Source organism: Schistocerca gregaria, chromosome 7 (assembly GCF_023897955.1).
Source record: "Schistocerca gregaria isolate iqSchGreg1 chromosome 7, iqSchGreg1.2, whole genome shotgun sequence".
Taxonomy (NCBI): domain Eukaryota; kingdom Metazoa; phylum Arthropoda; class Insecta; order Orthoptera; family Acrididae; genus Schistocerca; species Schistocerca gregaria.
The window spans coordinates 536465032-536490883 of record NC_064926.1 but is presented as its reverse complement, the minus strand read 5'-3'; the positions used below and the strand labels follow the sequence as shown (position 1 = coordinate 536490883).

Genomic DNA, 25852 nt, shown 5'->3' with positions numbered 1-25852 from the left:
CTGTGTGACAATTTTGGCTGATCAGGTCGATCCCGTGGTACTGTGTTCGTTCCCCAGCGGTGGCGCTGTGTTTCAAGGGGACAGAGCCCCTGTTCACAGAGCTCACATCGTCCAGGACTGGTTTTGTGATCACTGGGACGATCTGTCACGTTACCCCTGTCCATCGCATTCACCAGACCTCATTTCTTTTGAGCCTTTGTGGTCTGCTTTGGAGAGAACGGTACATGATCGCTAACCTCTTGGACTCTCCAATATTTTTCAGGAACAATAGTATAAGATTCCCTTTAAAACCTTAAAAGTCAGCGGGGTTCTAACATCGTATTCGGCTTGTAATGTGTTGTGTGTTTAGCCTTTTCATATTTCTGTCCACCCCCTGTTCATTCACAACGAATAATGATATCGAGGTATAGTTTCCACTAAGCTGTGGGGAGAATGTGGTGAATTTCTTGACGTACGAAATTCAGTTGTAACGCATATAACTGGCAAATTTTGACACTAAATTTTTCTAAAATTCTTGAAGCACACCACAGTCGAAAAAGTGGGTATGATTTTTGTTCGTGGTGAATGCCTCAAAACTGTTAGAGTGGCACTAGAGTCACTCATGAGAGTATTGTGTGAATACTTCATTTTCCTCATATCACTCTATCAACAGCTACATAATTATGACTTTCTTACTGACACCTACGAAAATTACAAATTAGTCTGGCTTTTCTATGCATGATTTTGATGAAGAATGAACAATGGTTTACAGACCATTGGAAAATCAATCTAACAGTGGATGGCTGGGGGGACTGGGCAAACAAATAGTTTCGCCTCTCGATATGTGGTTAGGCCTTTTCAGGGACCGCTTGATTGGTCCCTGTTTTATTGAGGCGACTCTAAATAGTCACAGTCATCAACAGTCGCTAAGAGACTGGCTGCCACAGTTATTGGAAGACTGAACATGAGGCAATGCACGACAAGTTAATTGATGGTTTGTATTGGTTACAGCACGCATGGACAGGTCTTCGGACGCCGATTTTTATTTACTTTCACGGCACTGTGGACAGTTGGTTATAGCACCGATACCTGCCAGTAGAAGGGGCTGCTGACAGTGGAGTGGGACAGAGAAACGAGTCGCACTTGAACAGGTAGATACAAGCACACGGCCGACGGTGTTGTGGTTACCTCTAATGCATTCATCAGCCATACTCCCACTATCCGTCTAGGGTTCAGGACGGGTATCCGAAAATAAAGCAATATATGTCGTACCAGCATGAAAGATCTGTTGTCCATAACACACATGTAGTTCAGACCTTAGCAGAACATTTGAAGATCGTTGAATTTGTCTTTCGGGAAACACAAAATGACCTTCAGGGTAATCATCTAGCAACAAATTAAGGGCATGCGTAGAGCCTGAAACGACAATATCAGAAACGCGCTTCTGAACATATTAGTGAATCACTTCCTGAAACGCCTGGCAAAAGACACAACTGGACAACTCACTGACGAGGAACGAGCCCATTTCTTGAACGAGTACTTTACTGTTGGAGAATTCAGCAGAGCCCCGTTATTTGGGAAGGTTGATGCCTCAGGGTTTGACAATATTCATTGAAGAGTAAAAACATTGTGATCACCTGCTTAACAGCTTGTTTGTCCGTTTTTGGGACGAAATGTATGAGGGATTTTGCATATCAGGGATCCGGCAGTTTGTAGCTAGGTTTGTGGATGTGTGTGGGATTAAATCTCTACGCACAGGTCACGTAATTCTCGTAAAGTAGGAGCCACTGATTTGCGCACTTGGTGATGGCACCCGATAGTGACCCAGATAGGTTCCATAGGATTTATATAAGGCGAATATAGTCGCCGAGACTGCAACACTTAAGTCACTATAATCCTATTCAAACCATTGTAGCACGGTTCTGGCTCCGAGACACAGACAATTATACTGTTGAAAGATGACATCGCCGTCGTGGAAGACATCAAGCAGGAAGGGATGCAGATGGTTCGCAACTGCCAGCATGTCTTCGGTTAGTACCACAGGTCCCACGAAAGTGCAGGAAAACGTCTCTCACAGCATAATAACCTCCCACCAGCCTGCATCCGCGGCGCGCTGCGTGTTTCGAGCCACCGTTCACCTGAATGACGGCGTTTGTGGAGGCGACCATCGACTATGAAGCAAACATGAGATTCAGCCGGAGGGCCGAGAGTTTCTACTGATCGACAGTCGAATTCCGGTGGTCCTGGACCAACTCACTGCAGTCGTAACTGACAATGCCATTGGGTCAACATGTGAACACGCAGGCGTGGCTGCTGCGGAGCTCGATGATCAAAGATGTACGATGTGTTCCGAAACATCAGCATGGTACGCTTTCAGCAGAGATGCCACAGGTCACCATCTATTCTGCTTTACAGAGCAAACAAGCCTCCCTACCCCATTTTCTGTGAAGAGTTGTGGACGTCCAACCATTTAGCGTCTACTGGTAGTTTGACCGTCCTTCTACATCTTTCCGTTGATCCTCACGACAGTAGCACGTGAACATTTGACCGTCTTGGCCGTTTTCGTTTCACAGGTTCTACGTCATAATAATCTGCCCTTTGGTTCAAATGGCTCTGAACACTATGCGACTTAACTTCTGAGGTCATCAGTCGCCTATAACGTAGAACTACTTAAACCTAACTAACCTAAGGACATCGCACACATCAATGCCTGAGGTAGGATTCGAACCTGCGACCGTAGCGGTCGCTCGGTTCCAGACTGTAGAACCTAGAACCGCACGGCCGCTCCGACCATCTGCCCTTTGTCGAAGTCTTATCTCCATGGATTTCCCCAGTTTGCAGCCCATATGTTCACTCCCCGTCCATGTCTTCTTCGCGTGCATACTTTTGTTACCGCGTCGAGTACCCTCAACGCCACCAGACGGCATCCAACGTCCCGGTGGTCAGTGGTCATAATGTTTCGGTTTATCAGTGTGTATTACCGCATACTGCCCTAAACAAGGCAGGTAGGAAAGTGCCGTTTCTGCAGCCTTTTTAATAACGTTTGGAGTGGAAGACGTCACTAATAGTGCCGATAAGAAAACGCTACAAACCGTCTAATGAGGAAAAATTGCAAAGGTCAATAACAGTCCTGAGTTGTGTACAAATAGCGTGCTGGATCGGATGTTGAAACGTAGACATGAGTGATGCTATGAGCACCATGGGCTGCTCCACAAACCAACTTTGGTTGTGTAACGCCCAAATACTGAGAATAGCATACAAAAAGGGGAGATAAAAGGATTATCACAGATTCTTTATCAAACATCTATGGAATAAATTCAAAATCATATGAACGAGGGTTAAATCCAAGAAAGTAACTCAGTCAAAGATAACATTTTCCATGGAAGAAAGTTATAGCCGAATCGAAAAGGAAATTCAATGGATTACAATGCAACTCGGATATGGAAATGTTCAGTTAGTTAGTTGCTCTTCAGTCGCTCTAGAGTACTTTTGCGATAGTTGTCTGGACGCAAAGGCTATTAGATTGTTTCAGTATTGGAAGTTTGATAATTCGTGAGGTAGAAATGGTCGTACGGCAAAAAACCCACTTCATACTACCTTGGAGATGGTGTGTCCCATCGCTCGTGCGCCGACTATAGCATCATGTTCAAACTCACTCAAATCTTGGTAACCTGTCACTGTAGCAGCAGTAACCGATATACCAAATGCGCCAGACACTTGTTGTCATATATAGACGTTGCCGACCGCAGTGCCGTATTCTGCCTATTTACATATCTCTCTATTTCAATACACGTACCTAGACCAGTTTCGTTGGCGCTTCACTGTATGTGGAAAACTATTTTCGACAGCTATAATTGCCATCTTCAAATCTGAAAGAATTTTTTTCATATTTACAATAACATTTTCAACGGTTTCTTGTATTCTAATGTTCAACGTACATTCAAAGGAATATTTTACCCTTAACCGTATGTGGTGCAGGTGTCATCTAGCCCTGGCTATATAGGAACTGTAATATAAGAAACTATAATTATGGAACATCCAACGTCAAAAGTACAATTAAGTGTGTCAGAGGTACACATACCTCACTGGAGGAAACGCGTCAAACACCCAATGATAACACCGCGCATGTGGTACACATTCATAAAAGTCGATGTTAAAACGAATTTTGTTACTTGCTCTGTCCGTGGTGACACGTCGCACAGCCCAACAGTAGTCAACCAGACTACATGGTATTATGGAGTACCATCGGATGCCAGTAGACTGCTACGTAGAAAACCTTTATACATACTTGCTTTCCACGAAATTATGCTGCATGAACATTTGTCTGGAAATCATTTGTTTCTATGTTACAACTCATATTTTCCAGCTCATCAATCATGGGAAACACACACGAACAGAACGCACCAGCATGCCACGTCCAACTCTACCTCACAGAAGATGTTCATTATGGTCTCCGTGGTCATTGATACATGTATCGACCTGCCGTCGTAGTGAACCACGAATTCCTTTTTCTTTTTACCATTTGGAACAATTCCTATGGATTGTTCGTCGTTTCAGATTGCTGCCACCCTGTGCAACTACAATCGTTGTGACATTAGAATAGCCTGACGAAATGTTGGGTTGTCTGTATCACCGGGTGATTGATTAATAAAAGTAAATGTACTTATATTTAAACGCATTATGCAAGATGAGACATAATCACAAACTTATGCTAAATGTTCTGAATGTCATTTTTCCACTCATTGTGTTGTATTACAACAGCCTTAATTTAATTTCATATTTCTTGCAACAAATATCGAATGCATTTTAACGTGATCATCGTACAATGTGTACGAACGAATCCATATTATTTCCATGTCAAAATGTATACCATAGAAGCTGATAGGTACAAGTCACGCATGCGCGTGATTTATCAGTATTGGAAAACAAACAATGAAACATTCCCCCTCTCAGATCCTCTACCTCCGCTGTTGTCGGGCTACTTCCGCCCTAGCTCTAGTGTCAAGCGGCCAACTTTTTTAAGCTCACGGCCGAATTCATCAACATCAGTTAATATAAAATACATCTTAAAATATTACCGTCTCGGTATTTTTGTTTGGTACTGAGCAGGAAAACCACGCTCTTAAGAATCTCTTAATGTTCGTTGACGTTCTTGAATTCGGCAGTTAGGTGCCAGATGTATATTACTTATTATACGAGGGTTGCACCGCGTTTTTTTCCTCAGCCGAAAACAATGCAACGAATGCGAAACGTTGAGTATGTACTATTTGAAGTGTCCTGAGTGTGTGCGCCAAGTTGCCGTCACTTCTGACAGATAGCGTAGCTGCAGGACAGTTTCAAAACGGCGTCTGTAGGTGGTGTACGTTACAAGTAAAGTGTCGTCATTGAATTTGTCACTGCAGAGAAAGAATCTGTGGGGAATATTCACAAACGCTTGTGCGAAGTCTATGAAGCATCTGCTGTCGAGAGAAGTATTGTTAGTCCCTGGGCACGGAGGGTGAGGTCATCGGAAGGCGGTTCGGTGGAGCTCCACGATTTGCAGGTGTCTGGGAGACCATTGACGGCTGTCACACCTGACCTGTTGCAGCGAGCTGATTTCATTCGCTAGGACAGACCCGGCAGCTGGTGATGCACCTGTCAATCAGCAAAGGAAGTGTGGATGCAATTATCTGCATTCTCGGATATTCAGAAGTGTCTGCAACATGGGTCCTGCGGTGTCTAACGGTGGATGACAAATTGCACAGAAAAAACATTTGTCCTGATTTGTTTTGAAGCTGAGGGGGAGGCCTTCTTGTACCGGATTGTGACAGGTGATGAAACCTAGGTTCACCATTTTGAGCCCGAAACAAAACGACAGTCGATGGAATGGTGCCATTCCCATTCCGCACAGAAGAAAAAATTCAAAGCAACTGCTCCCGACGCCTAGGTCATGATCACCGTTTTCTGGGACTGTGAAGGTGTGATACTCACTGATTTGATGCCAAGAGGCGGTACCAATCCTTCTCCTGGTTGCTTTCACTGTATGAATCACCTCCTCATCGTACTCAATGTCTTCCACGAATGGCATCCTTTAATGGGCCAAACATGTGGAAATCATATAACAACACATTAACAAAAGTGAAGATGCACTTCCGGCGACTTCGGCGCCATAGCAATCCAGGAGATGTTTCGCTGCAATACGGTAACGCTCGCCCCCACACAAGACTGAGGACTACTGGAAGCCTCGCAAAACAGGGTAGCACAGTGTTACCCCATCCACCCTACAGCACTGACCTAGCCCCCTGGGACTTCCACTTGTCTGGGCTATTAAAGGATGCCATTCGTGGAAGACATTTTGAGGACAATGAGGAGATGATTCACAAAGTGAAATCACTGGCTCCGCCACCAGGACAAAGATTGGCACCGACAGGGCATACACGACCTTGTTTCGCGTTGGAGGAAGGCCATAGAATGGGAGGGAGATTACGTGGAAAAATAATGTGTGTAGATAAAACAACTTTCTTTCGTGTGTGTAACTCTCATTATGTTCAATAAAGAATTGTCGAAGAAAAATGAGGTGCATTACTTTCTGGGCAACCCTCGTACAAGGTGTGCCTAAAAAATTCGGTGAATGATACCAGAAGCTAAGGGAAAGAAGAGTTAGAAATAATGTACCTTTACTGACCTTCAAAGTAACGATCATTAGCTAGAACAAACTTGTGGATATCCACAACGTCTACGCGGTCAACTCTCTCATTCAACCCAGCATGACTGTTGTGCAGACCGTCTTTGTTCTCCAGATCTGGCTGCAGTAGACCTCGTTCTGTTTCCCCGTCTTAAAGGCTTCACAGACTCTGCGCGGTGCTTCAAGCGGTTCCACAAAGAAGTGTTCGCTGTCAGCTTCCAACAGCTTTATGGCGATCCCAAAAGTGTGTTGTACCTGATGGTGATTACTCTGAAGGCCGGCCGGAATGGCCGAGCGGTTCTAGGCGCTACAGTCTGCAACCGCGACACCGCTACCGTCGCAGGTTCGAATCCTGCCTCGGGCATGGATGTGTGTGCTGTCCCTAGGTTAGTTGGGTTTAAGTAGTTATAAGTTCTAGGGGACTGATGACCTCAAAAGCTAAGTCCCATAGCCATTTGATTTCTCTGAAGACCAATACGGGTATTTTGTTTCTAACTTTTATTTCCTTTGTTTTCGAGGACAATTCACCGAACTTTTTAACCACATCTTGTATAATACTGCTGAGCACTGTGGGCTGCATAAGTAATTGATTTTGGCTGCATGCGACCCGAGGACCGCTGTTTGACGACCACTCTTGTAAATGATTTGACCTCTTGCATGCTACAGACACATTGTATTCTGAATAACTGTGTACCTTGCATTTTCAAATAAATTCTCATACTGATTGTGACAGCATGTCACCGATTATGGTCAGTGGTAGAGATGCAGTGTCTATAACTCTGTAGTACCTAAGTTTTCTGTATACGTCTGTGCAGTGCTTTAGCACCGGGTGCACACCGACCAGCACGGCGCCGCGAAACGCCATCGAGAAGGCACTCACTCACACGCCAATGGAAAGAGAGGACAGCGCCACACCTCCAGGAAGACAGACTTCAGCGGCCCCTGTCAACGCTGATTTAAACAGCCGCCCATCGCTGGTCGTCTTAGTTTGGTCGCAGATTTCGAGAGTATCAGTACTGAGCAATAGGAAGACGTTACTTAGACTGCATTCTGCGAGTAGTAATACTGTATAACAGTAACTGCATTTAGGAGGCGCAGCAGGCACAAGAAGTTAAGTATTGTTCCTTCCCTTAATAGAGATAAGGTTTTCCTTTGGTTAGGAAGTGTTTTGTACAGACTACTTTGGATTCCTGCCACCGGCATCGCAACTTGTCTCATTCCTTGTTTGTGTGGGTGCTGACTAGATTAGATTAGATTAGTACTTGTTCCATAGATCATGAATACGACACTTCGTAATGATGTGGAACGTGTCAGGTTAATAAAAGGTGTCTGTACAAGGTATTACATTACACAAAATATTACATGACAATATTTTTAATTTTTCCACTTACTATATCCAAAAATTCATCTAATGACTAGAAGGAGTTGCCATTAAGAAATTCTTTTAATTTCCTTTTAAATGCTATATGGCTATCTGTCAGACTTTTGATGCTACTAGGTAAGAGACCAAAGACTATCGTGGCAGCATAATTTACCCCCTTCCCTAAGATTTAACCTTGAGTAGTGAAGATCATCCTTTCTCCTGGTGTTGTAGCCATGTACACTGCTATTACTTTTGAATTCGTTCTGAATGTTAACAAATTTCGTAAGTGAATATATATATATTGTGAGGCTACAGTGAAAATCCCTAGCTCTTTAAATAAGTGTCTGCAGAATGATCTTGGATGAGCTCTGGCAATTATTCTGATTACACGCTTTTGTGCAGTGAACACTCTTTTACTCAATGATGAGTTAGCCCAGAAATGATGCCATACGAAAGCAGAGAATGAAAATATGCGTGGTAAGCTAAGTTACTGAGATGTATATCCCTATAATTTGCAATGACCCTCATAGCATAAGTAGATGAATTCAAACGTTTCAGCAGATCCTCAGTGTGTTTTTCCAGTTCAACCCATCATCAATGCATACACCTAGAAATTTTGAATATTCTACCTTAGCTACAGATTTCTGATAGAAGTCTATATTTATTAATGGTGTCATTACATTTACTGTGTGGAACTGTATATACTGTGTTTTGTCAAAGTTTAATGAGAGCCCATTTGCAGAGAACCACTCAATGGTTTTCTGAAAAACATTGTTTACAATTTCACCAGTTAATTCTTGTCGGTTGGGTGTGATAACTATACTTGTATCATCGGCAGAAAGTACCTTTGCATCTTCGTGAATATAGAATGGCAAGTCTATTAATATCTATTAAGAACAGCAGAGGACTTAAGACCAAACCTTGCGGCACCCCATTCTTGATTGTTCCCCAGTTTGAGAAATCACCAGTTTTTTTTTTTTTTGCATATTATGTGAACTGCTTATTGCAACTTTCTGCACTCTTCCAGTTAGGTATGATTTAAACCATTTGAGCACTGCCCCATTCATACCACAGTACTTGAGCTTATCTAGAAGTATTCCATGATTTACACAATCAAAAGCCTTTGAGAGATCACAAAAAATCCCAACAGGTGAGTTCCGGTTACTCAGAGCATTTAATATTTCATTGGAGAAAGTATATATAGTATTTTCCTTTGAAAAACCCTTCTGGAAACCAAATTGACATTTTGTTAAAACTTTATTTTTACAAAGGTGTGAAGCTACTCTAAAATACATTACTTTTTCGAGAATTTTGGATAAGGCGGTCAGAAGAGAGATTTGGCGGTAGTTGTTGACATCAGACGTATCTCCTTTTTTATGCAGAGGTTTAACAATGGCTTACTTCAGTCTATCTGGGAAAATACCCTGCTTCAGAGAGCTATTACATATGTGACTAAGAATGCCACTTATTTCTAGGGAACAAGCTTTTAATATCCTGCTGCAAATGCCATCAATTCCATGTAAGCTTTTATTCTTGAGAGAGTTTATTATCTTCCTAATTTCAGAAGGAGAGGTGGGTGACTCCCAGAGTAGCCGACGCAACAACGTCAAACTTGTCAATAAGCACGAAACCAGCATTTAATCTACTGTCATATTATTAGCGAACGTACGAACACTATAAAGGTTGCGTGGAAGTGAATTTATGGTCTGTTGAGAACAGGACGAAGCGTCTCCTACAAAGCCGCTTGCTGTCACACGCGTAGTCCATTTCAGTTCTGGTTTCCACTATGAAATCTGGCGAACTAGCTTACGATGTTTCGAAAAGGTGTTAGTAACTTGGATTGTCTGCTTTTAAGTGGTGCGCCTATTTCCAGCGACCTGACACGGTCAGTTCTACTCTCTTAAGAAGAAACTGAATTCAAACTGTTTTAAAATATTATGAAAAAGACCTTACAACTGTAGAGTACTATCATCATTGTATACAGGGTGAGTCACCTAACGTTACTGTTGGATGTATTTCGTAAACCACATCAAATACTGAAGAACCGATTCCACAGACCGAACGTGAGGAGAGGGGCTAGTGTAATTGTTTAATACAAACCATACAAAAATGCACGGAAGTATGTTTTTTAACACAAACCTACCTTTCTTAAATGGAACCACGTTAGTTTTGTAGCACATCTGAACATACAAACAAATACGTAATCAGTGCCGTTTGTCGCATTGTAAAATGTTAATTACATCCGGAGATATTGTAACCTAAAGTTGACGCTTGAGACCTCCGACGTTCAGTTGCGTGTTGTTACAAACACGGGCCACGGTCGGCGGGCAGCATCTGCAGGGACATGTTTACGGTGACGACCGCGTGTACGAGTGTGGCTGTAGTGCACTGTTGTGGTTTGATCTAGCTGTCACAGTGTCCGCATGTAGCGCTTGCTGCTATTGTTATTCTGCATTCGTCTCTGCACGCAGACCAACTGTAGTACACCGTGTTACCAGACGTCTGTGATAGTGTAGTGTTGTAGGAACTGTGACCATGGTGTATTCGAACTCTGAAAAGGCGGAGATGATATTAATCTATGGCGAGTGTCGACGGAATGCAGTACGGTACCCGGACAGAGAGCATCCAACGTACCGCACATTGCAAAACATCTACCGCCAACTGTATGCAACAGGTATGGTCGTAGCACGCAAACGGGTCCGTAACAGGCCCGTCACAGGAGAAGCGGGTGGAGTTGGTGTGTTAGCTGCTATTGCCATGAACCCACACATGAGTACACGGGACATTGCGAGAGCCGGTGGACAGAGTCAAAGTAGTGTCATGCGCATACTGCATCGTCACCGCTTTCACCCGTTTCATGTGTCGCTACATCAGCAATTACATGGTGATGACTTTAATCATCGAGTGCAATTCTGTCAATGGGTATTAACAGAGAATGCGTTGCAGTTCTACCTGTTTACCGATGAAGCGGGTTTCAAAAACCACGAGGCAGTGAATCTACGGAACATGCATTACTGGTCCGTGGACAATCCTCGCTGGCTCAGACAGGTAGAGCGACAACGACCGTGGACTGTAAATGTATGGTGCGGAATCATTGGCGACCACCTCATTGGTCCTCACTTGATTGCAGGGGCCCAAACAGCTGCAACATACATCGCGTTTCTACAGAATGACCAGCCAACGTTGCTCGAAAATGTCCCACTGGAAACGCGTCGACGTATGTGGTATCAGCATGATGGTGCACCTGCACATTCCGCAATTAACACTAGGCTGACCCTTGACAGGATGTTCGACAGGCGTTTCATAGGACGTGGAGGACGCATAAATTGGCCAGCCCGTTCTCCTGATCTTACACCTCGGACTTCTTTCTGTGGGATACGTTAAAGGAGAATGTGTACCGTGATGTGCCTACAACCCCAGAGAATATGAAACAACGTATTGTGGCAGCCTGCGGCGACATTACACCAGATGTACTGCGGCGTGTACGACATTCATTACGCCAGAGATTCTAATTGTGTGCAGCAAATGATGGCCACCACATTGAACATCTATTGGCCTGACATGTCGGAACACACTCTATTCCACTCCGTAATTGAAAACGGAAACCACATGTGTACGTGTACCTCACCCCTCATGGTAATGTACATGTGCGTCAGTGAAAAAGACCAATAAAAAGGTGTTAGCATGTGGACGGAATGTGCTGTTCCAGTCTCTTCTGTACCTAAGGTACATCACCGTTCCCTTTGGATCCCTACGTAATTCGGTGCTCTCCGATGCACACGATCGAACAGCGGAGGAGTGGTACTCAAGCGTCAACTTTAGCTTACAATATCTCCGGATGTAATTAACATTTTACAATGCAACAAACGGCAGTGATTACGTATTTGTTTATATGTTCAGATGTGCTAACAAAACTAACGGGGTTCCATTTAAAAAACGTAGGTTTTTGTTAAAAAAACATACTTCCTTGCATCTTTTTATGGTTTGTATAAACCAATTACACTAGCCCCTCTCCTCATGTTCGGTCTGTGGAATCGATTCGTCAGTATTTGATGTGGTTTACGAAATATATCCAGCGGTAATGTTAGGTGACTCACCCTGTATATTACACTAATGTGGAAAACAAGTATCTGTTAGGTTATCTACTAAGTTATTAAGTAGCTACCTGCTGCCACGTGGTGGTACTCCGTAACTCAGTACAGTCCGCTTGACTCCTGTTGGTTCGTGTGTCGTCTGCTGTCACCGCGGACAGAGCAAGTAACATTTGTATGCAAAATGTGTTTTAACATCGACTTTTATGAATTGTACCACATGTACGGTTGAAATTAAGAATGAATGTGCTGGTAAACTTCTTACGTAATTTGATACAGAGACAGCTGAGTAAAACTGAACGTACTCAGACAGTTCTCTCTTTACTTATTCTCATCATCACTAAACTGACGCACAATATTTTTTTAGCGCAACGCAATCTGACTTTCAATAATACCTGCAAAAGAATGGCTCTGACTAACTTTCATGAATCACTTACCTGACAAAAATATTCGTTCCTCGAACTACGGCAATACAGCGAGCGCCAATACTACCCGCTAAATAAAAGATTCTAACTACTGAAGACACTAACTACTGATAGGCAAAGTAAACAAATGAAAGATATTGACAGATAACTTAGCTTAATAACGTTCAAAAGTCATCACATATATATCTATCAATTCATGACATCCATCTTTACAGATTTCCTTTTTCTGGCGGAGAAACGTCCAGATCGTCCGCATATAGTAACCTCTCAAAACTCTGGCATCTCTCTCTGCACATCCACCACTGCTGGCGGCTCACCTCCAACTGCACAACGCTACGCACTGTTCACATCCAGCTACCCAACACTACATCAGCGAATATTCCAACAATGCCAACCAGCCACAGACTGCACTACGTGGCGTTACCAACATAAAACCCTAAACAGCCTACTTACAAGGTTTTATCATCGGATGTCTGACGCGCCATTTGCGAGTCTGCTGCAGCGATGTATGTGTACGTCTGATACGTTTTATTGTACTTTTGAGGTTCGATGTTCCATAATTATTTATATTTACATTACAGTTAAGTTCCTATGTGGTCAGGGCTATATGAGAACAGCTGCTCCACGTACACTGGCACTAAATTGATGTGAGTCAAGGGCATGTAACACACATATTTTCAGAAATGTTCTTCTAAATGTACGTTGAAAATTAGGATGCAAAACACGGTCAAACATACTGTTGTTAATTTTCAAAAAATTATTTCAAGTTTGAAGGTGGCAATTAATGTTTCCCGAAACTAGCCGTTCACATATGTAATTCATGCGATGTGGTCAAATAAAACTTCCTTAACTAGAATATTATATTTTTCCAATTAGAGACTTGTTTACTCTCATGGCAGCGCCAAGTTTAATGATAAAATAAAGATCTGTGTTTATGTTAACATCTGGTTTGACTGCAGCTTCGCGCACCCCTCATTTGTCTCTAAGATCACACAACACCCCAGGAAGACTCGAGCACATTCTGACGAGAGAGAACTATTGGATAACTCCGGTTTCTTCGCAACAACCTCTGGCGTCGTTGTCTTTTGGCTCCTAACGTGGACCGATGCTGCGTACGCCTTCTACTGCTATATGTGTCCTGCTCAAATGCCAAGATAAAAAAATACAAGGGAACATCGACGGCGCACGAGAACATGCAAGTGCCGTACAACACGGACCTGTGCTCCGACAGGCTCAGAAGAAACTCACCATTCAGTATTGTTTGTTCGGAAAGGCTATTATCAGTGCTCAAGTTCAGAATCGTGAACGCTTGGTGCGACAATCACAATAAATGAAAATGATCGTGTGGCACTGATGGCCGGGAGGCCCCGTCTGGGGAAGTTCAGCCGCCGTGTTGGAAATGTTATTTCAGGCGACGACAAGTTGGGCGAATTCCGTGTCGATGTCGATGAGGACACACGACGCAGAAAATCTCCAACCCGGCCGGGAATCGAACCCAGGCCCGGTGCTTGGTAGGCAGCCAGACACGTTAGCATTCAGCTGAGCAGGCGGGCACAGTCACATCGATGAAGACACGAATCATAACTCAGTGACGTGTTTGCCCACATTTGGTACAGTAAGGGAGTTGTTCGTGGAACCTCTTCTCCTGTAGCCGGTACAGTTGTTTTCGGCGCTATTATCTTGTTACTGTTTGATGAGATGTCACATACTTAAGTTCCACACATGTTATGTCGTTAAAGACTTCTTCGAAGGCTCTTTTCAGTGCCATAAATCAGTGTTAACAATTCCATTAAAAATGCATATTCGGTCTCATAATTCGGTAACCTCTAGAATGAACTGCATTTTGCAGTCAGCAAATACATGAGATTACCTTTTATTGTACATGTTATTTTCCCTAGTTTCTTAGGGTTTCTATCTCCATTTTACGGGTGCCCATCTTTTTGTCTGTTCTCTCCCATAATGTTCCCTCTTTTTATATCTATGTACCGCCATATTTTCTCCTTTATGTTACTTTAAATGTCTTCTATTGTATAATACATACCTTTCGCATGGAGAGCTGCTGCCAGCCCGCCCCAGATGGGAAATTGAAGTACAATAAAGAAAAAAAGACTGCCCCGCAGTCAGTGATTTTGTTCCTGACGACGATGGTAGAGATAGCCATTGAAACCTCGAGTGTTTCATTTGAAATGACATGGCTTGTAAACCAAGATTATTTTACTCAAACAGTTAGTAAGTTTGTATTAAATATTCTTTTTATATGGCCTCTATCGGAGTGGGACCGGTGACATATAAAAACTTGTTGTGTGAAAGACGCTCTATTATACTGCAATTGTGTTGATATATTTTAGGGTTACCACTTAAAATGTTTTTTCATCATATAAATGTGAGTTCTTTTCAATTATATTGTACCTTTAAGCAACGTCTTGTGTTCATAAATTATTGACGCTTCATGGTAACCTTTGCCGCCATCAAAACGAACATAAAAAGAAACACTGACACCTTGTCGAAGATTCTACGAAATATTAAATAAGATGGCACATATTGTGGACATATCATTTGCTAACAACTGTTACAGGTTCCGTCAGCAGTCTGAGCGCGTAATTTAGAGGTGTTAAAAAAAAAAAAAAGGTTAAGGCTATGTGCTTTTCAAAGCGGTAAGGACATTTTAATCGAGTCTGAATTGAAGAGAGCAACGTTTTCTGTGGATAAGAGTGTTAACAAATCTATGGGTATTATATATTTCGAAAACGTAAAACTTTACTAAATAATGCCTGATGTTCTGTAAAGCGTGGCGAATGCTCGACGAAGAAGCTGTCGAATATCAGATCAAAATAATGATAGTGTAATTGATCATGACTATTATGACAGCCAAATTTATGTGTAGCATCATGGAAACGTCTGGTCGCGAAAACTGTCAATGTCCGGGAGAGTTGTGTGCTGACCGCATGCCCCGCCACATCCACAGACAGTGACGCCTATCCGGCTGAGGACGACATGGGCCTGGTGGCCACCGTCGGGCCTTCGGCAGTCTGTTTGGATGGAGTTCAATTTCACTATGGAAACGATCCAGGTTTTCCAGTACAAAATGCCCACATATATTTGTTTCATACGTTAATGCTTACCTAAGTATTTGGCAGTGCGACTGAAGTTGATTTCAGCGTTGACTGTTTCAGTTTCCTTCTACAGCTGCATTGCGGCAGAGTCCATGAAGTCTCGAACGTCCAACTTGCATCTGTTGAAGATGAGAAACAATTTCTGTGTTATTCGGTAATGTAAATTGGAGAAGCTAAGTCAAAGTTACTTCATACTGTATAATTCATACTGTAAGTTTCACTTCATTCAGCAAAATTAAACATAATTAACGTTGTCTTTCTTATAGACAAACACATATACCAATTGACGAGCTATAGATACCCTGCGGAATAAGGAGCGAAAACAGGTTTGAACAAGATAGCTCATTATTTCAGAGAACTGTTTACTATAATATCGGCAGGAAATATGTTCCCTTAAGTTTTATTACGTATACGAGAACCATACCGGACATCTGGTCGATTTTTTCGAAAAGAATTGACGAACTGACTCACAAGGAGAGTACACTGATCAGACATTTTACGATCAAATCTTTGTAAATGAAAGACGAGAATGCATTGTAAATGATATACCACCCAAATTTACTCCATTTTGCCAACACTGTGATGTTTATTTTCACAGACAGGTTGAAATTTTCATGAAAAAAAATTGAGACTGTTCTCGACTTGCTTAAGATTAATAGAGAAATAGCTGCGAGGGAAGATTCCATAAAAATACATTCTTTATTTCTGCATCTATTTAGTGCACCTGCACTCACAGCAATGATGAAATACGCGCAGTTCGCATCGAAGGTGATAAAAGAAAAAACAATTTTTTTGAATCTACATGAACTATTTTTTCTGGAATCGCAGCTTTAAAACCCGCGTGCCAGCAGGGCAGTACCTTTCGAAATTTTCATGGTCCTCTATAACTTGGTGTCTCGATTGTTTTTGCGACAAATACCATCCGGAATTGCGTTCTAGCACAGCAAATGATGCAAAGAATACCGAGCAAGCCAGTTCTGTAATCGTTTCTATAACAAACAGAATACACGGTAAGACGGTTTGTTTTAGCTATTGTTTTATCAAGAAAATTACAGTGCTGAAAACGACTATTTTTTAATAACTTTGCATAACAAAAGTTGTTTGATGATGTTCTATAGGATGAAATTTTAAAAAGGGTACACGGGTGAGGTATAAACTCGTACCACCAATGTGGTGACCCCAAACCTCTGACACTGCACTACGCTTGCCTCTCGACACACAATTAACGTTACAGACGTAGGAGGCACTCATAATAGTTCAACACTGATTTCCTCGCAAACTGGGAGTCGCCTCATTAAAAAGCGGTAGCTAGATACTCGGGACAGGTCCCTCTATTTCATACGTGCGCCTCGTTAAAATGCGTGATTAACAGGCGTCATGGTCTCCTTGTAAGTTGTGGTTACGCTCTTGATGTCTGCCTAACTGGCAACCTTGCATACTTCATCGTGCCGCGGGAGTTCACAGTGCCTCTCGGATGTTGGGTACCTCCCTCGAATGGATTTACGCTGACCGAAAGACAGTCACACCACCATAAAATTAAGAGTAATGAAATTTCGGGAATAAATTTGTCTAGCTAACATATTTAAGTGATTAACGTTTCTTGATCACAGGTTAACGTAAGAGCGAGATAAATCATTGCAAATGTGAAATACTAGGTACATTAATAACCGGAGTGTTGAATGCAAGCATAAAAAAGTGCATGCATTGCGTTGTGAAGGTGCCGGATGTCAGTTTAGGGAATGTAATTACAAGCCTGTTGCATTTGGTCGGTCAGTACAGGAACGGTTAACGCTATTTATGGATGACGCTAGAGTTGTCGTCCGATGATGTCCCGTATGTTATCTATTGGAGACGGATCTGGTGACTGAGCAGGCCATGGCAACATGTCGACACTCTGTAGAGCGTGTTGGGTTGCAACAGCGGTATGTGGTCAAGCGTTATCCTGTTGGAATACACTCTCTGGAATGCTGTTCGTGAATGGCAGCACAAGAAGTCGAATCACCAGACTACATATGAACTTGCAGTCACTGTGCATGGGGTAACCACTAGGGTGTTCCTGCTCTCAGACGAAATCGCATCACAGACCGTAGCTCCAGCTCCAGGTGTAGGTCGGGTGTACCTAGCGCACAGACTTGTTGGTTTCAGGCCCTCAACTGACCTCTTTCTACCAACAAAGGCCATTACTGACACCGAGGCAGTAACGGCTTTCATCAGGAAACACAACGGACCCCCACCCCGCTCTCCAATGAGCTCTCATGTGACGCTATTGAAGTCGCAAATGGCGGTGATTTGGGGCAGTGGAATGCACGCTACTTGGTCTCTGGATCGGAGCTGTCCTGGTAGTACCCGATTTGTAACAGTTCATTGTGTCCCTGTGGTGCCAGCTTTTGCTAAAATTGCTGCTGTTGATCCAGTACGATACACCAGAGTCACACGCCGAACACAATGGTCTTCTCTCTCGGTAGCGCTACGTGGCCGTTCAGAGTCGCGTCTTCTTGGGACCGAACATTACCGTGACCACCACTGGAAGCAACCACGTACAGTGGCCACAGTCCTGCCAAGTCTTACGCAGCGTCGCAGAAGGAACATCCAGCTTCTCAAAGCCCTATTATACGACCTCTTTGAAACTCAGTGAGGTATTGATAATGAGGTCTTTGACGCCATAAAGGCATTCTTGATTAACATCAACTCACACGTTCAACCTCAAAAGTAACTATCGCTCACTATCTACAGCGTGCATTTAAAGCAAACACCATCATATTGGCGTTACTAGTGCCGCTTTATGAGACTGGTGCGAAATTGGAATAGACAACATCTTCCAGATGTAGAAACACACCAACCAAGTTTCTTTTATGTTTCACAGCTCCTTCTTGGCGTCGCAATTTTGTTCGTCAGTTTATTTCGATGATTTCTTATTGAAATCCATGACGTATCCGGTATAAATATTCCCGGAGCGTGTACTGATTTGAAACTTCGTGCCAGATTAAAATTATGTTCCTGACCTGGACTAGAAAGTGGGACCTTTCCTTTTTACGGGCAGGTGCTCTACCGAAGGCGTTATCCAGGCACGACACACTAGCCTCCCCATCCCATCCTACTCCTGTTAATATCTTGCGCGGTTAGCGGTTCTGGAAGAAGTATGAAGAGATTCTGGTGGAAGTAAGGCTGTGAGAACGCCTCGTGAGACGTGTCTGGATAATTTAATCGATGAAGCACTTGCCAGCTCAAGATTAAAGTTCCAGGTTCACGTCTCTGTCCGGCACAGATTACCACCCAAAATGGTGTTGTACTGGAGATTTCGTATATGTGACGGAGAAAAGAAACTAGTATAGACATGTATATTCAAATACAGAGATACGTTAACTGGCAGAATACGACGCTGCGGTCGGCAACGCCTATACAAGACAACAAGTGTCTGGCGCAGTTGTTAGACACGGTTACTGCTCCTACAATTGCGGGTTATCAAGATTTACGTTAGTTTGAACGTGGTGCTATAGTCGGTGCAAGAGCGTTGGGACACAGCACCTCCGAGGTAGCGATGAAGTGGGGATTTTTCCGCACGACCATTTTACGAGTGTACCGTGAATATCAGGAATCGGGTAAATCATTAAATCTTCGACATCGCTGCGGCCAGAAAAAGATCCTGCAAGAACGGGACCAACGACGACTGAAGAGAATCGTTCAACGTAACAGAAGTGGAACCCTTCCGCAAATTGCTGCAGATTTCAATGCTGGACAATCAACAAGTGTTGACGTGCGAATCATTCAACGAATCATCATCGATATGGGCTTTGCGAGCCGAAGGCTCATGTACCCTTGATTAATGCACCACACAAAAAAGCTTTACGCCTCGCCTGGGCCCGTCGACACCGACATTGGACTGTTGATGACAGGAAACACGTTGCTTGTTCGGACGAGCCTCGTTTCAGATTGTATCGAGCCGATGGACGTGTACAGCTATGGAGACAGCTTCATGATTCTATGAACCGTGCATGTCAGGAGCGAACTGCTGAAGCTGGTGGAGGCTCTGTAATGTTGTGGGGCGTGTGCAGTTGGAGTGATATGGAACCTCTGATACGTCTAGATACGACTCTGACAAGTGACAAGTACGTAAACACCCTGCATGATCACCTGCATCCATTCATGTCCATTGTGGATTCCGATGGACTTTGGCAATTCCAGCACGAAAATGCGACACCCCACATGTCTACAATAGCTACAGGGTGGCTCCAGGAACACTGTTCTGAGTTTAAACACTTCCGCTGGCCACCAAACTTCCCAGAGATGAACATATTAAGCGAATCTGGAATGCCTTGCCACGTGCTCTTCCGGATTTATGGACAACTCTGCAGGATTCATGGTGTCAATTCCCTCCACCACTACTACAGACGTTGGTCGAGTCCATGCCACGTCGTTTGTGGCACTTCCGCGTGATCGCAGAGGTCCTATACGATATTACTCAGGTGTTCCAGTTTCTTTGGCTCTTCAGTGTAATACAACTGTGAGAAATTGAACTGTTATGTTGAAATGACAGCATTTTCGCCATCAGAGGGTACTTAATGTCTCAGCGTTTCGCAGGGATGGGGTGTCGTAAAACTCGCTGTTCTTTCCATTCATCAGATCCTGAAATTCTTCTTCACTTTCACTAAAGATATAAATGTTATCAGCAAATTCTGACTCTGAGCACTACGGGACTTTTAACACCGAAGCGGTCGCGCGGCCCCAGACTGAAGCACCTAGAACCGCTCGGCCACACTGGCCGGCAGCAAATTCTGTCCTCGATATCCTAACACGCTGAACTATAATCCCACCCCCGAACATTTCTGCTATTTGCGTCATTGCTTCTTTCAAATGTTCAGATGCATGCGAAGTCTTATGGGACTTAACTGCTAAGGTCATCAGTCCCTAAACTTAGACATTACTTAACGTAAATTATCCTAAGGACAAATACACACACACCCATGCCCGAGGGAGGACTCGAACCTCTGATGTTATTTAATCTCGGCACCAGCCGCTCAGTCCATAACTGCAGCGCCCAAGACCGCTCGGCTAATCACTCTTGGTTCTTGTACATAAGCTACTCCATATTATCCGACTTCCATGAGCATTTTACACGTATTAATCCATTTTAAATTGTCGAACGGTTCTTCCAGGTGGACAAAAAGCGTGCATGTGTGTTTATTCAAGCCTTGTTTCCATTAGCAAGAGTAACATCAGAACACCACTCTAGTATTTTTTGTGGATGACCTTTCGATACTACACCACGGCGCATAAGGCTTGGTAACACAAGGGCAAGTTTCCGTCTGACGCCGATAGCGGTCGCGCGGGATCTGGCGGACCCAATGGTGCGCGTCTGCTGAGCCACACACTGTACTGTGAGCAGCATCTGCCACCGCAGTACAGGAGGGCCTGCGGCAGCCACTTGCCCACTTGCTCTTGGAGCCACTATGCTACGACACCTTCGTCGTGCTTCAACCGTTTTGACCTTGAGAGACCTGGACTCTGTTTATTGTGCCATTGTTTGTATTGAGTCTTCGGGCACTCGGAGAAATATACGTCAAGTAAATCTTCTGTTCACAGTATTAATCCGTTCGCTCATCATTTCTGCTCCTGTTCAACTTTCCTACGACGAAACTTGGCATACAGGTTATAACTGCTCTTCTCATAGAAAACATTATCTGGCTTACTTTCATATAGGAGAGAGGTGATCGATAATACCGGAAGTAATGAATAGCATTGAAAGAGTTTTTATTAAAATTATCGATGCTTAATCTCGCATCAGAATAACACCTGCAGCAAAATAGCGCTTCATTGAAATCAAGAAAGGTTTAATGCGGCTACTTTTGTTTCTCAATTCTACTATATTTACCATGTGCGGGTATTGTTAGATCTCTTGTCTTGTTTTCTGCGCTCTGAATATGTCTACGTAGCTGCGGCGTGCGATATAGCGGGCATTTCCTTGTGATATGCTACGGGAGGGATGAGAGACCTGTTAAACTGCAAGAAAATTGACTATAGTTAATTTATACGGAACAGAATTTTGCCGTAATGTCACGGACTAAGAACATCAGAGGAATTGTGTGCGTGAGAAAAAGTATCGCTCAGTATTAAATTCTATTACATGCCGAATAACCGATAGTAGAATCTGCGGACTATACGAAGAGACATTAAACTGAATCTAAGAACGTAATTTGACATTTAGCATTGTGAAAGTAAAAGCGTACGAAGTTTGAATGACTGTATCGAAGTATAGTAACGGACCATAGTCCTTGCTATAAAATCTTTGAGTGACGAACTGTAAAGCTCAGGGGTATTTTAGTTGCCGTAATTGCTCAGTGTAATTGTAAGGTCAACCCTCCTTTTCCCTATACGCAAAACGCAATCATCCATGATCATTTAATTACTATCTAATATTATAGATAAAAAAGTTATTTCCGCAATAGCGTGTGTATTAGTAAATAATAAGTAAGATCCGAAGACGTTATGTACTACTTGTCTTCGGTAAAGCAGCAACAAACGAAGAGCGATCGACTGAGCAATAAGTCAACATTAATTGTTAGTATTAAAACCCGAAATTTAGTCGCCGATACAGTGAAGATGTTTGTGGCTGCTCCATCTGATGTGTAGATATAACGAAAAGTCGGGCACATACAGTGGATAACAACATCAGTATCTTAAGTCAGAGAAGTCGAAGACAGCAGATGGACGGAGGGCGGCTGCAAACTCTGCAAGCCCACCTCTCCTTACTATTGTGTACGAACTCGTACACAACAAATTTACTTTTATTTAAAGCCAAGTTGTTCCTCATCACAGCTTGTGAATTTTCTTTTCGAATATTCTGTACATTATTCTTGTCAGCAACATGGATGCATGAGCTTTTAAGCTGACTCTGCGCTTTGCTGTCTTTGGGATTGTGTGGATGATATCTTTCTGAAAGTTTGACAAAATGTGTCCCAGTCTCGCCAGGAATGTCGTGGCGTTTTCTGTATCACTCCAGTGGTCTCTGCCTGATTATCTAATAGTGAAAACAAAAATCAAATTAAAACCACTGTCTATACCATAGCTTGTACCCTCACTCCATCGTGGTATTACAACACGAATTCCATGCCGTTCTTGACTCGTCGTGGAAGTAATGTGGGTAGGTATACACGGCAATATTGTGGGACCTCTACTGGCACTGGAGTTGCAGTGCCACCGCGTCAGTAATACATAATATTGACGAAGGGTATGTGCAATGGCAGTAGCAACTCTGCAGCGTTTGCAGTATGACTCGGTGAGTAGTAAGAATTTTCCTGAAAATCTCACCGTAAAAGTCTATAGGCCTGAAAACAGGCATAAACAGCAACATCAGGGCATTGTTTCGGCAGCCACGTCAAATTACAGCACTGTGGTGGTGGTGGTGGGGGGGGGGGGGGGGTTATTGCTCGTTTACTCCATCTGATTAATCAGTCTCGTTATACGTACTTGATATTCATACGTCATCGGATTCCATTCCGTATCTCTTGTAATGCTACACGTAACGCAACGGATGGATGCGAGTCATTTGTGTCTCAGCGCGCAGCAGTGTGATCTGTGAGCGGTCCATTAGCTGCCTGGTGAGCGCTCGCAGCTGACGTCCATTACGCAGCCGAAATTAGGAATTATTGGTAGAGATTACAACGGTTACCGAAACATTCTACGACCGAAGAAGCCGAATTTGTCTACCTTCACGACACTCCGTACCAAAAAGTAGCAAGTGCAATCTTCGGCTAAAATATAAAGCACTGTTAAAAGAGAAGGAGATTTTTAAATGAAATTGGGGATGAAATACTACAAGGCACTTGACGCCCTTCACACTCAAGTATATTATGAATCTACGAAGCAAACTTATGACCTGCAGTGCCCTGGGATTTAGAGTGAACCGCAGTTGTTGGTATCTTAATCCTGTACGATTCTTTGATGAATTAGGTCTTTGAAAGGGGGAAAATGCTAGACGTTATGGTTTCCCCTAAATTCCAGCTTTAGTTTTATAAATACACGAAATGATTCGGTTCTTTGCGTTAGCTGTACTTTCAGGGCCGCGTTTAGTTTGGGAACCGATGCCGATTACGGGACGTTTTCAAACACATGCAATGCGGAAAATCCGGAAAAAACAACGACGCGGCACAAAGGCGTTATGAAAATTGGTCACTAATTGATATTCATTCAGGTATCGACAGAAAATGCAAAACTGCAAACTCTGGGGCCAATGGATAAATGTGTCACACTCTAGGGCACTTTCACTGCGCAGCTGGCAAGGGTAATAAGCAGGGTCAGGTAGGTACAAGGGCACAAGATCTTTGCGAATTTCCTTCAGTGTACTGAGTTGCATAGACACTATGCTTCGCAGACAGGTGCATGGACAATGAACGTGGATGTCACCGTTTGAGAGAGGACGTGTAGTTGTTTCAAAGAAGTCGGCTGGAGTGAGGGGCGAGTCGCTCGATATCTCAATAGGAGCGATACCGCTATTCGATGATGTTGGCAGGAATGGGAGAACCATGGCCGAACACAAACTTTAAGGAAGAATCGATCCGCCTAGAGAGACTATAGAACGTGAAGCACTATCAGTCGTCAGAGAGATACTCAGAGCCCCGGACCTATCACAATCATCGATACGTCCTGCAACTAGTGCTTCAGTGACCGCAAGGAGCATCAATAGCTCGTGTCTGAGTTCACTGCCCACCTCCCGCTGGCTACCATTGACCTCTGTGCATCAACAAGCCTGTTTTTGGTGATGTCGGGCACATCCCCCCTGAAATCTCATTGACTGAAATAGAACTGTTATTCTTCAATTTCTGCAGGCAATTTTCTCTCGGGCAAACAGCATGGTATGAGTTTGCGTAGGACACAATATTTCGGCAATCGACCACGTTGCCATCATCAGGTGCGCTGATGTACTGACCGGCGCCAGGAGTCACGGACTGGGGTGCCATAGTATTTCGTAGCAGGATCCCTTTGCTGATCAGCCTCAGCAACCTTGCAATACAGCGGTAAGTCGGCGATATTCTTTGGCCAGTTTTGTTACCCTTAGTGGCAAACCATTTTGGGCTTACATTTCAGCAAGATAACGCCCGGACACACACGGCGAGTCTTTCTACTGCTTGTCTTCGTGATTGCAAAACCCTTTCAGAAAGGTCAGCGGATCTCTCGCAGATAGAACGTTTGGAGCTCATGGGCAGGGTGCACCAGATCGCGGCATTTTGAAGATTTAACGCTCTAATCGGATAGAATTCGGTTCTATATCTCTCAAGAGGACATCCACCAAGTCTGTCAATCTTTGCCAAGCCGAATAACTGCTTCCAGAAGGATCACAGGTAGACCAAAGCGTTGGTCAACTGCTTGGTTTGAGAAGTTCTTTCCCTCGAATAAATTATCCAATTTTTCAGAAACTGTAATAATTTGTTTATCTGTACATGTACATCACATCTATCGACAAGCCTACCATTCGAATTATTCCCTTCGTGCTTTGTCGTTCTCTTTATTCTTTTTGTCTCCGAGTGTGTATCTTTTGAAGTATATGAATAAAAATTCGCTTGCCAGTGTTTCACAACAGGATTCGCTACATACTTGTAGTTAAAAACTATTTAACGAAATTTCGTCGTATGTATAACCTCAGACGAAAATGGACGTCAAGGAATGGTGAGTTCGTAGCACTTTTTCTACATGTATCACAAGCTTCTTCTTTCACTGTGGTATAACATTACCGAAACGTCAGTGCTGTCCATAGACTGTTCGGTTGAAGTGCACCAGGTGAAATGTTACAGTTGCCGTCTGGACACGCTCTTTTTATTTGCTAATTTTGACAGATAGATAAGATATTTTAGCTCTAGGGCACGAGGCGTAACTGAATAAGGGAGAAACAAGGTTGATAATATCCCATAAAGCCTGAAAGACAGTAGTGTGTGTGTGTGTTAAGAGGACAGATTGAACTCTCAAAGCAAAATGTCTCTAAATGTGGAGGGATAAAAAGAGATTACAATCTCAGTTCTGTCTAGGTAATGACCAACAGCTCGCGTATTGTACAAGACGTGCTGTAACTGCTGCATAGCGATTAAGGAGCCATATGCTCCGCCACGTATTTCGTAAATATCGGAATTGGATATTTCTTCTAATGGCTGTGATTGTATTAGTTCGGCGTGAATATGTGACACGAAGAATTCGGTCATAGATTTCAATTACGACCCATAGGGTAAGTG

The 25852-nt window shown here is 43.3% G+C and overlaps 1 protein-coding gene across 3 annotated transcripts in view; it reads right to left on the bottom strand.

Annotated features, from left to right (window-relative positions):
* Positions 1–25852, bottom strand: part of LOC126282063 (transient receptor potential protein) — a 413093-nt gene that overhangs the window by 282421 nt on the left and 104820 nt on the right. For all 3 annotated transcript variants that reach the window (XM_049981506.1, XM_049981508.1, XM_049981507.1), the window contains exon 2: positions 15645–15754. The gene's annotated coding sequence lies outside the window, so the exon portion shown is untranslated. The remainder of the gene's footprint in view (positions 1–15644; positions 15755–25852) is intronic.